General features: G+C 41.1%; 1 pseudogene; it reads right to left on the bottom strand.

Annotated features, from left to right (window-relative positions):
* Positions 1-656: 656 nt before the first annotated feature.
* LOC135212419 (uncharacterized) lies at positions 657-2,925 on the bottom strand (annotated as a pseudogene).
* Between the last annotated feature and the right edge of the window lie 5,583 nt (positions 2,926-8,508).

Genomic DNA, 8,508 nt, shown 5'->3' with positions numbered 1-8,508 from the left:
CAGCAGCGTCCTGTATTTTACTTGGCACTTTTGATAAAGTCAAGGGAGGTCAAGAAAAAGAGAAAGATATGGGAGAGGAATTGTTTGAAAAAGGACCCTATGGTGATTTGCTTTTGGCGGAACTGAAATTAGATGGTGGAGGTTTCACCAATTTTGTTCGGATGTGCTCAAGTGACTTTGAACTACTTTTACGGATGGTGGCTCCCAGTATATCTCGAAAGGATACAAAATACAGAAAGGCTATTACACTGAGGTATTTGGTTGCAAGTGGAGATTCCTTTACGAGCATCTGTACACCTTCAGGATATCGAAGCAGACCATCTCAGCTGTGGTTCCTGAGGTCTGTGAAGCTTTGATCTCAGCACTGAAAGGTTATGTTAAGGTAAAATAAGAAAACCAGAAGTATTCTCTCTCTCTCTCTCTCTCTCTCTCTCTCTCTCTCTCTCTTTTACCTTATGGCATTTAAGAACAATATGAAAGGTGTGTTTACTAGAAAAACATATTTATGTAGGAATCATATTTTAATCACAATAATTACTACATGAGTTTGGGGAAGGAGAGCAACTTGGAGTAGAGGCACCACTTGGGGCGGTAAAGTACTGTGGGATGCCTTGCGATGTTGGCACAGGAAACCCTGAATACCTTTGTCCTGTATATCAAGTTTGTGGGGGTGAACTGAGCCGCACCCTCCCCAAAAAGCACCCCATTTCCAAGTTGAAAATTATTTCATTAATTTTATGCTGTGCTTACTTCTTCCGCATGCTCTCAGTTATGGGCAACATTTTCACCGAACACATGATATTCATCCCGCCCTGTAGTGACATGTTGTTAGAGACTTCATCAAGTGAAATGCTTCTTTCACTTCGTCAGCAGGCCTTTTAGCTGACGAACGACGGGGCGGGAAAGCGCTCTGAGGTGTTTCAGCTTGATGTGAACTCTCAATTACTGCATCAGTTTCTTGCTCAGATTCAACTTCAGCAACCTGAAAGAGAAGAAAAACACTTTTAAATATCGTTGTTATTGTTGTTGTTGTTGTTGTTTTTGTTGTTATTATTTGTTGCCAGAGTTCCTGTTATATTGTTTTTAATATCATCAATATTGTCATAATTATTATGCATTATTGTTAGAATTATTACTATTCTCATTATCATTATTTCTATCTATCATTATTATTGCTGTCGGTTTGTACTGTGACTTTACTGGTGTTAATATACTCATTATTTTCAATAATAATATTAGAGGCTCTTTCGCTTCACATTCCATCCCATTGGGTATTGTATCATCTCTGGAGAGAGAGAGAGAGAGAGAGAGAGAGAGAGAGAGAGAGAGAGAGAGAGAGAGATAAATCATTAGTCTACCGATGATCATTCTTCTCCTCATCGCAGTATCTCAATTGCAAGGGTATCATATTATGTGTGCATGTGTGTTATTTCACTGACTACGTATATTTCTCCTCAGATGCCTGCTACGGAAGAAGAATGGATTGCAGCAGCAAATGGGTTCTCCCACAGATGGAACTTTCCACACTGTATTGCTGCACTGGATGGGAAGCACGTTCAAATACAAGCTCCAAAGAATTGTGGAAGCCTTTTCTTTAACTACAAAGGGCACACAGCATTGTACTCATGGCGTGCGTAAATGCAGATACCAGTTTATTATGCAGATGTAGGATGTCAAGGCAGAATTTCGGATGGAGGTGTGTTTAAATATACGAGTTTGTATGAGAAAGTAGAGCAGAAGCGGCTCAGGCTACCACCAGACCAGCCACTTGCAGAGGGACCACATTCCTGTGCCATACATGTTTGTTGGAGATGACGCCTTTGCTTTATCACGTTACTTACTGAAACCATTTTCCAGGAAATTTAGATAAGTCTTCCCCTGGAGGAGGAATCTTTAATTACAGATTGTGTAGGGCTCGGAGGATAGTAGAAAATGCGTTTGGAATTTTAGCCTCTTAATTTCAGAGTGTTTCTAAAACCTATTTCATTACACCCAGACAAGGTAGAGTGTGTTACTCTGACAACGCCTCATATTTGCATAATTTTCTACCAGGAATGTGGAGTCGAGAAATGTTTATTCACCACCCGGTACGTTTGACTCGGAAAATGTGGATAATGCCAGTATAACTGCAGGATCATGGAGAGCAGCAATGAATGAAGGTGAAGGGTTCATTGATTTGCAAAATATACCACGAAGGAGTACTGTGGATGCACGGGACATAAGGAAGGAGTTTCAAGATTACTTTCTCTCACCGGAAGGAAGTGTTCCTTGGCGAGGGTAATTACGCGTAGGGCATGTTAGGTAAAAAGACTGCCTGTAAATGTACCTGTAGATGTCTGCTGAGCATTGATAAGATTAAATTGTATACATAAATGACACCTATTTTTTACCTACTTTTGCAACAGTTATTATGTTGGGATAATAATGCTAATAACAGATATTATGTTGTGGTAATACTACTACTAATAATATCAGCTTACCTATCTCTACATAAATGAGATCTATTTTTTACCTGATTTATTAACAGTTATTATGTTACGGTAATAATACTAATAGCACTTATTAAGTTAGGGTAATTGTAACATCGCCTTGCCTCTCTCTCTGGTGAGTCGGTTGGCCGGCTTCCTCTGGATTCTTGGCCCTGCAGCAAAACAGGAGGGGCTCGTAACCAAACCATGAGCACTTCTTTGGGGAACTTCCACTTCTTTTCAGTGAAGTCAGTTTCACATGTTCCCTCTGAATTGTACTTTAATGGCTTTTATCTTCTTTTATGTATCACTTACAGTTATAGAAAGTTTATCAGCTATCCCCGTCAGGCATCCATCTTTTTAATTCTATTTTTGTAATCCACATTTGTTACATCCCACATGTTGGGGATGAATGCAGCAATTCAATTAGTTCTAGAGGTTTCTCGGCAGACCACATGGTGTTATTACTGCAAGTTCTCGGAGTAGGTACTAATTCATCGTCGCCTCGGCCGCGCGCCCCACACACGCACACACGCAGTGTTTCCCATTCTGGATGGGAAACAGTAATTCGTGAAATGGTGTTTGGAAATCGTTTACAAACAGTTTGGAAACAGTTTCCAAACTGTTTGGAAACAGTTTGAAGCAGTTTGGAAACTGTTTTGCCAATACAGTTTGGAAACAGTTTCCTTTAAACCGTTTCCAAGCTCTTTGGAAACCGTTTCCTAACAATGTTTCCAAAGGTGTACGGGGCTTTAGAATCTGCTAAATTTTAACACAGAACATTCACCATTAAGGTTTTGTACCTAACACTTAGCCTACTGTAAATGTTACAGTAAAACTGCTCTGCACGGCTTATTACTCCGGAAATTGATTTATCCTAAACTATTAACAATGATGGAGTTGTTTATTGTCAGTCAATTATTATTTAACCTCAGATCTTTCACATGGACCCTTTGCGAATGGGACTTTTTATTTTTGGTTGGCGTAACACAGGGAGAGAGAATTTGTATGTTGTTATTATTGCCACCCTGGAATGGCTCTGTGCATATGCAAAGCATATGGGAGCCACATGTTCAAGAAGAGGTTCTTATTATAAAAGGAACTACACTAACCTAACCTAACCTAGTAAGCAATGTTACTTGGCTAATGCTGGGGTCACACATTCACGTATCACGACGGCGTATGCCCACGTATGTGGATCTTGGGCATCATCGCGGTGAAATGACCTTGAACAGCTGGTAAACAGGACACGGGCTACCGGACGTAAAGCCAGCGACGTAAAATTGCGCCGCAAATGTACGCGCAAAGAAAGCAAGGTCGGACGTCTACCTGGAACTTACGCCGATCAACTTCACGTCAAGACCACGCCCACCGTTGTGGGCTGTGCTGTTGCCAGGGGTATGAGCACATTACTACAGTTTTTAATTTTTTTTTAATTTTTTATTCTGTTTGAATCCGCGAAAGACATCTACAACACAGCTGAATATTACAGTTGAAAATTATATGCACACAAAATCGAGATTTATTATCATTGAGAGAGAGAGAGAGAGATACTTTCTAATTGTACAACAAAAACATTTCAGTAGACGCAATTAGAATAATGGTTGTAAATGAGCACATCATGATTATATATTAACCCCATTTCTGAATGATATTTATAGCAATAACCAAGTAACCGGTCGACAAGGAATACAATACGTAGTTTTAAGAATTATGATTTATGAACGCTTTGGGAGCTCTTATATAAGATTAGCACTAGAATTGTCTTGCTTCGATTTTACCATTCAGACATACACTTTGACTTATAAAACTGTTGACTATGGGCGATTTATATTTAAACGATATAGAATAACATCTAATACTTATCAAACATTCTTAAAAATAAATAGGAATTCTACCTATTCAAGATAATAGTTTTTAGTGTATATAGGAATTCCTCTTAGATATTTACATTATTTGTTACACCATTATTGTAAGACTGCTATTCAGAAGAAATAAATATCTTCGACACTTCCATAATCTGAGAATACCGTGTTACCGGGAAAGTGTTCGTGTGTGTGTGTAAGTTATTCTAGCAGATTATACTATACGTTTGCTGTCTACAAGTGAAGTCTTTTGTTATTTTTGGCCTAAGCAGTAAAGGTTATTTCAAAAAGGACTACTAGACATCCTAACAATTGTCTTCGTCAGAAATTTCCCCAGTATTTTTATATTCGTTATCCATTTCCCACTCGCCTTTTATTGAAACCTTGTCTCCATATTCTGAATCGTGATCAGCCACCTGAGACACAGAGAAACAGCCCCTGGGGCCCTGGGCTATGAAGCCATTAGTCCTGCTCCCACACAAATGGTTCGCACTGCATGGGTCCATATAAGTACTCGTCCAACCCGGGATTATTCATAGCCTAAAGGAAACCTTACCAATAACACCTGCGTTGCTAATCATAAATTAATTTCTTACTGGAGCAGGTGTGACAGACGACGTATAGGCGGTAGATGCCGGAATCCTGTTGACGAAAATGACCCAGGTTGTTGATTTCTGGTTGAGATTTGTGTACCGGAACGCTGGAATACTACCTTGGGAATAGAGCCTGGGATTACGCTGTATCCCTCTGACAGATTCCAATTCATTGTTTGATTGATGATAGCGGTCAAAAGTCAGGAGAAAGTGGAAATCGTATTAGGAGCCAGTGCTAAAGGAATATTCCAAAATCCGCCATTGTCAATGAAAGACAAAAAAATAACTGAGACCGTCAGGTCTTGGGATAATCCTGTGGCCATATTTTCAAGTTGATTTTCCAACAGATGATACGAGGGCGCCGACCTGACCTTTTATACCACGCTACAGCGTTGCCATGTCGTACAGGGTTGTAAATGTGTGAATCGGTTTCGCCGTAGGCTGCAGCGCAATTAGGAGGCCCACGTGCTTCGCGGCGGAAAGAAAACAACGACGGCGAACAATGCAGGTGACCCTAGCGCGTACCCCGCAGCAGTCACCGTGGGTCCCACGTGCAATGCCTGGAGCTACGTCAGGAGACATTTTTGGCGTGACCACCCACGACTTGTTTTGAACATTTCAAAACTGGAGTGGGCTACGGCGCCCTAGTGGGCGGAGCTTAGCACACCCGGACGACACGTCGCCGTACGTTTACGATTTTACGTGTGTTTTACGGTTACATTTACGTTTACTGACGTGAGCTGTTGCCAACTACCAATTTCCGCTCATGCGTGGCCGTGCGTGCGTTGATACGTGAATGTGTGACCTTAGCATAATGCTAAGGTCACACATTCACGTATCAACGCACGCACGCCCACGCATGAGCGGAATTGGTTAGTGGCAATAGCTCACGTCAGTAAACCGTAAATGTAACGTAAAACACACGTAAAATCGTAAACGTACGGCGACGTGTCGTCCGGGTGCTAAGCTCCGCCCACTAGGGCGCCGTAGCCCACTCCAGTTTTGAAATGTTCAAACAAGTCGTGGGGTGGTCACGCCAAATGTCTCCTGACGTAGCTCCAGGCATTGCACGTGGGACCCACGGTGACTGCTGCGGGGTACGCGCTAGGGTCACCTGCATTGTTCGCCGTCGTTGTTTTCTTTCCGCCGCGAAGCACGTGGGCCTCCTAATTGCGCTGTAGCCTACGGCGAAACCGATTCACACATTTACAACCCTGTACGACATGGCAACGCTGTAGCGTGGTATAAAAGGTCAGGTCGGCGCCCTCGTATCATCTGTTTGGAAAATCAACTTTGAAAATATGGCCACAGGTTATCCAAGACCTGACGGTCTCAGTTATTTCTTTCATTGACAATGGCGGATTTTGGAATAATCCTTTAGCACTGGCTCCTAATACGATTTCCACTTTCTCCTGACTTTTGACCGCTATCATCAATCAAACAATGAATTGGAATCTGTCAGAGGGATACAGGGTAATCCCAGGCTCATTCCCAAGGTAGTATTCCAGCGTTCCGGTACACAAATCTCAACCAGAAATCAACAACCGGTCATTTTCGTCAACAGGATTCCGGCATCTACCGCCTATACGTCGTCTGTCACACCTGCTCCAGTAAGAAATTAATTTATGATTAGCAACGCAGGAACAGTAGAGGAGTTGGGGTGTGGTTTTATTGGTAAGGTTTCCTTTAGGCCATGAATAATCCCGGGTTGGACGAGTACTTATATGGACCCATGCAGTGCGAACCATTTGTGTGGGAGCAGGACTAATGGCTTCATAACCCAGGGGCTGTTTCTCTGTGTCTCAGGTGGCTGATCACGATTCAGAATATGGAGACAAGGTTTCAATAAAAGGCGAGTGGGAAATGGATAACGAATATAAAAATACTGGGGAAATTTCTGACGAAGACAATTGTTAGGATGTCTAGTAGTCCTTTTTGAAATAACCTTTACTGCTTAGGCCAAAAATAACAAAAGACTTCACTTGTAGACAGCAAACGTATAGTATAATCTACTAGAATAACTTTCACACACACACACACACGAACACTTTCCCGGTAACACGGTATTCTCAGATTATGGAAGTGTCGAAGATATTTATTTCTTCTGAATAGCAGTCTTACAATAATGGTGTAACAAATAATGTAAATATCTAAGAGGAATTCCTATATACATCTAAAAAAATATTATTTTGAATAGGTAGAATTCCTATTTATTTTTAAGAATGTTTGATAAGTTATTAGATGTTATTCTATATCGCTTAAATATAAATCGCCCATAGTCAACAGTTTTATAAGTCTAAGTGTATGTCTGAATGGTAAAATCGAAGCAAGACAATTCTAGTGCTAATCTTATATAAGAGCTCCCAAAGCGTTCATAAATCATAATTCCTAAAACTACGTATTGTGTTCCTTGTCGACTGGTTACTTGGTTATTGCTATAAATATCATTCAGAAATGGGGTTAATATATAATCAGTGATGTGCTCATTTACAACCATTATTCTAATTGCGTCTACTGAAATGTTTTTGTTGTACAATAGAAAGTATCTCTCTCTCTCTCTCTCTCTCTCCCTCTTCTCTCTCTCTCTCTCTCTCTCTCTCTCTCTCTCTCTCAATGATAATAAATCTCGATTTTGTGTGCATATAATTTTCAACTGTAATATTCAGCTGTGTTGTAGATGTCTTTCGCAGATTCAAACAGAATAAAAATAAAAAAAAAAATTAAAAACTGTAGTAATGTGCTCATACCCCTGGCAACAGCACAGCCCCACAACGGTGGGCGTGGTCTTGACGTGAAGTTGATCGGCGTAAGTTCCAGGTAGACGTCCGACCTTGCTTTCTTTGCGCGTACATTTGCGGCGCAATTTACGTCGCTGGCTTTACGTCCGGTAGCCCGTGTCCTGTTTACCAGCTGTTCAAGGTCATTTCACCGCGATGATGCCCAAGATCCACATACGTGGGCATACGCCGTCGTGATACGTGAATGTGTGACCCCAGCATAAGGCTCTGCCCCGCTGAACCCCCATGAAGGAACCTCCACTTTTTACCAACAGCTCCGTATAACACTGCACCTGCGGGGTACCATTCCAGGATGGTCAGTATGTGTTAACATATCAGTTCTGAGGTTAATTACAGTCGACCAACAAAATATTATGGTAAATTTTCAATATGCAACCAAAATACTATAGGAAAATAAATTTCCAAGGCAATAGGGTAAATGACAGTATTTCTATATAAGCATTCCGCATCGTTCATCCCCGCGAAATACGAAAGCCACCAGGAATTGGGGCATCAAATGTATTTCGCCGTGTTTAGTATGAGCCCCTGGGGGTTATTACAGTCGTCCGAATAGATATTACTTAAAATCTTGTAAAACAGCAATCTCATTGTGAAATTCAGACCAGCCAGAGGAGAAAGAATATGCCCTGTGGAAGAGGGTATATAAAGCGTTTGCTTTAAAATTAAAACTACAAAAGCTGTAAAAAATTTGTCCCTGGTCCAGTAAGTCTTTTTTCCTAAAAATTGAGGTGTTAAAACAGTCTGTATTACGTGACACTTCTATATCTAAGAAAGAGAGCTTAAT

The sequence above is a fragment of the Macrobrachium nipponense genome, chromosome 41 (assembly GCF_015104395.2).
Source record: "Macrobrachium nipponense isolate FS-2020 chromosome 41, ASM1510439v2, whole genome shotgun sequence".
Taxonomy (NCBI): Eukaryota; Metazoa; Arthropoda; class Malacostraca; order Decapoda; family Palaemonidae; genus Macrobrachium; species Macrobrachium nipponense.
The sequence above is the reverse complement of the archived record's forward strand: the minus strand, read 5'-3'. Positions and strand labels throughout refer to the sequence as shown.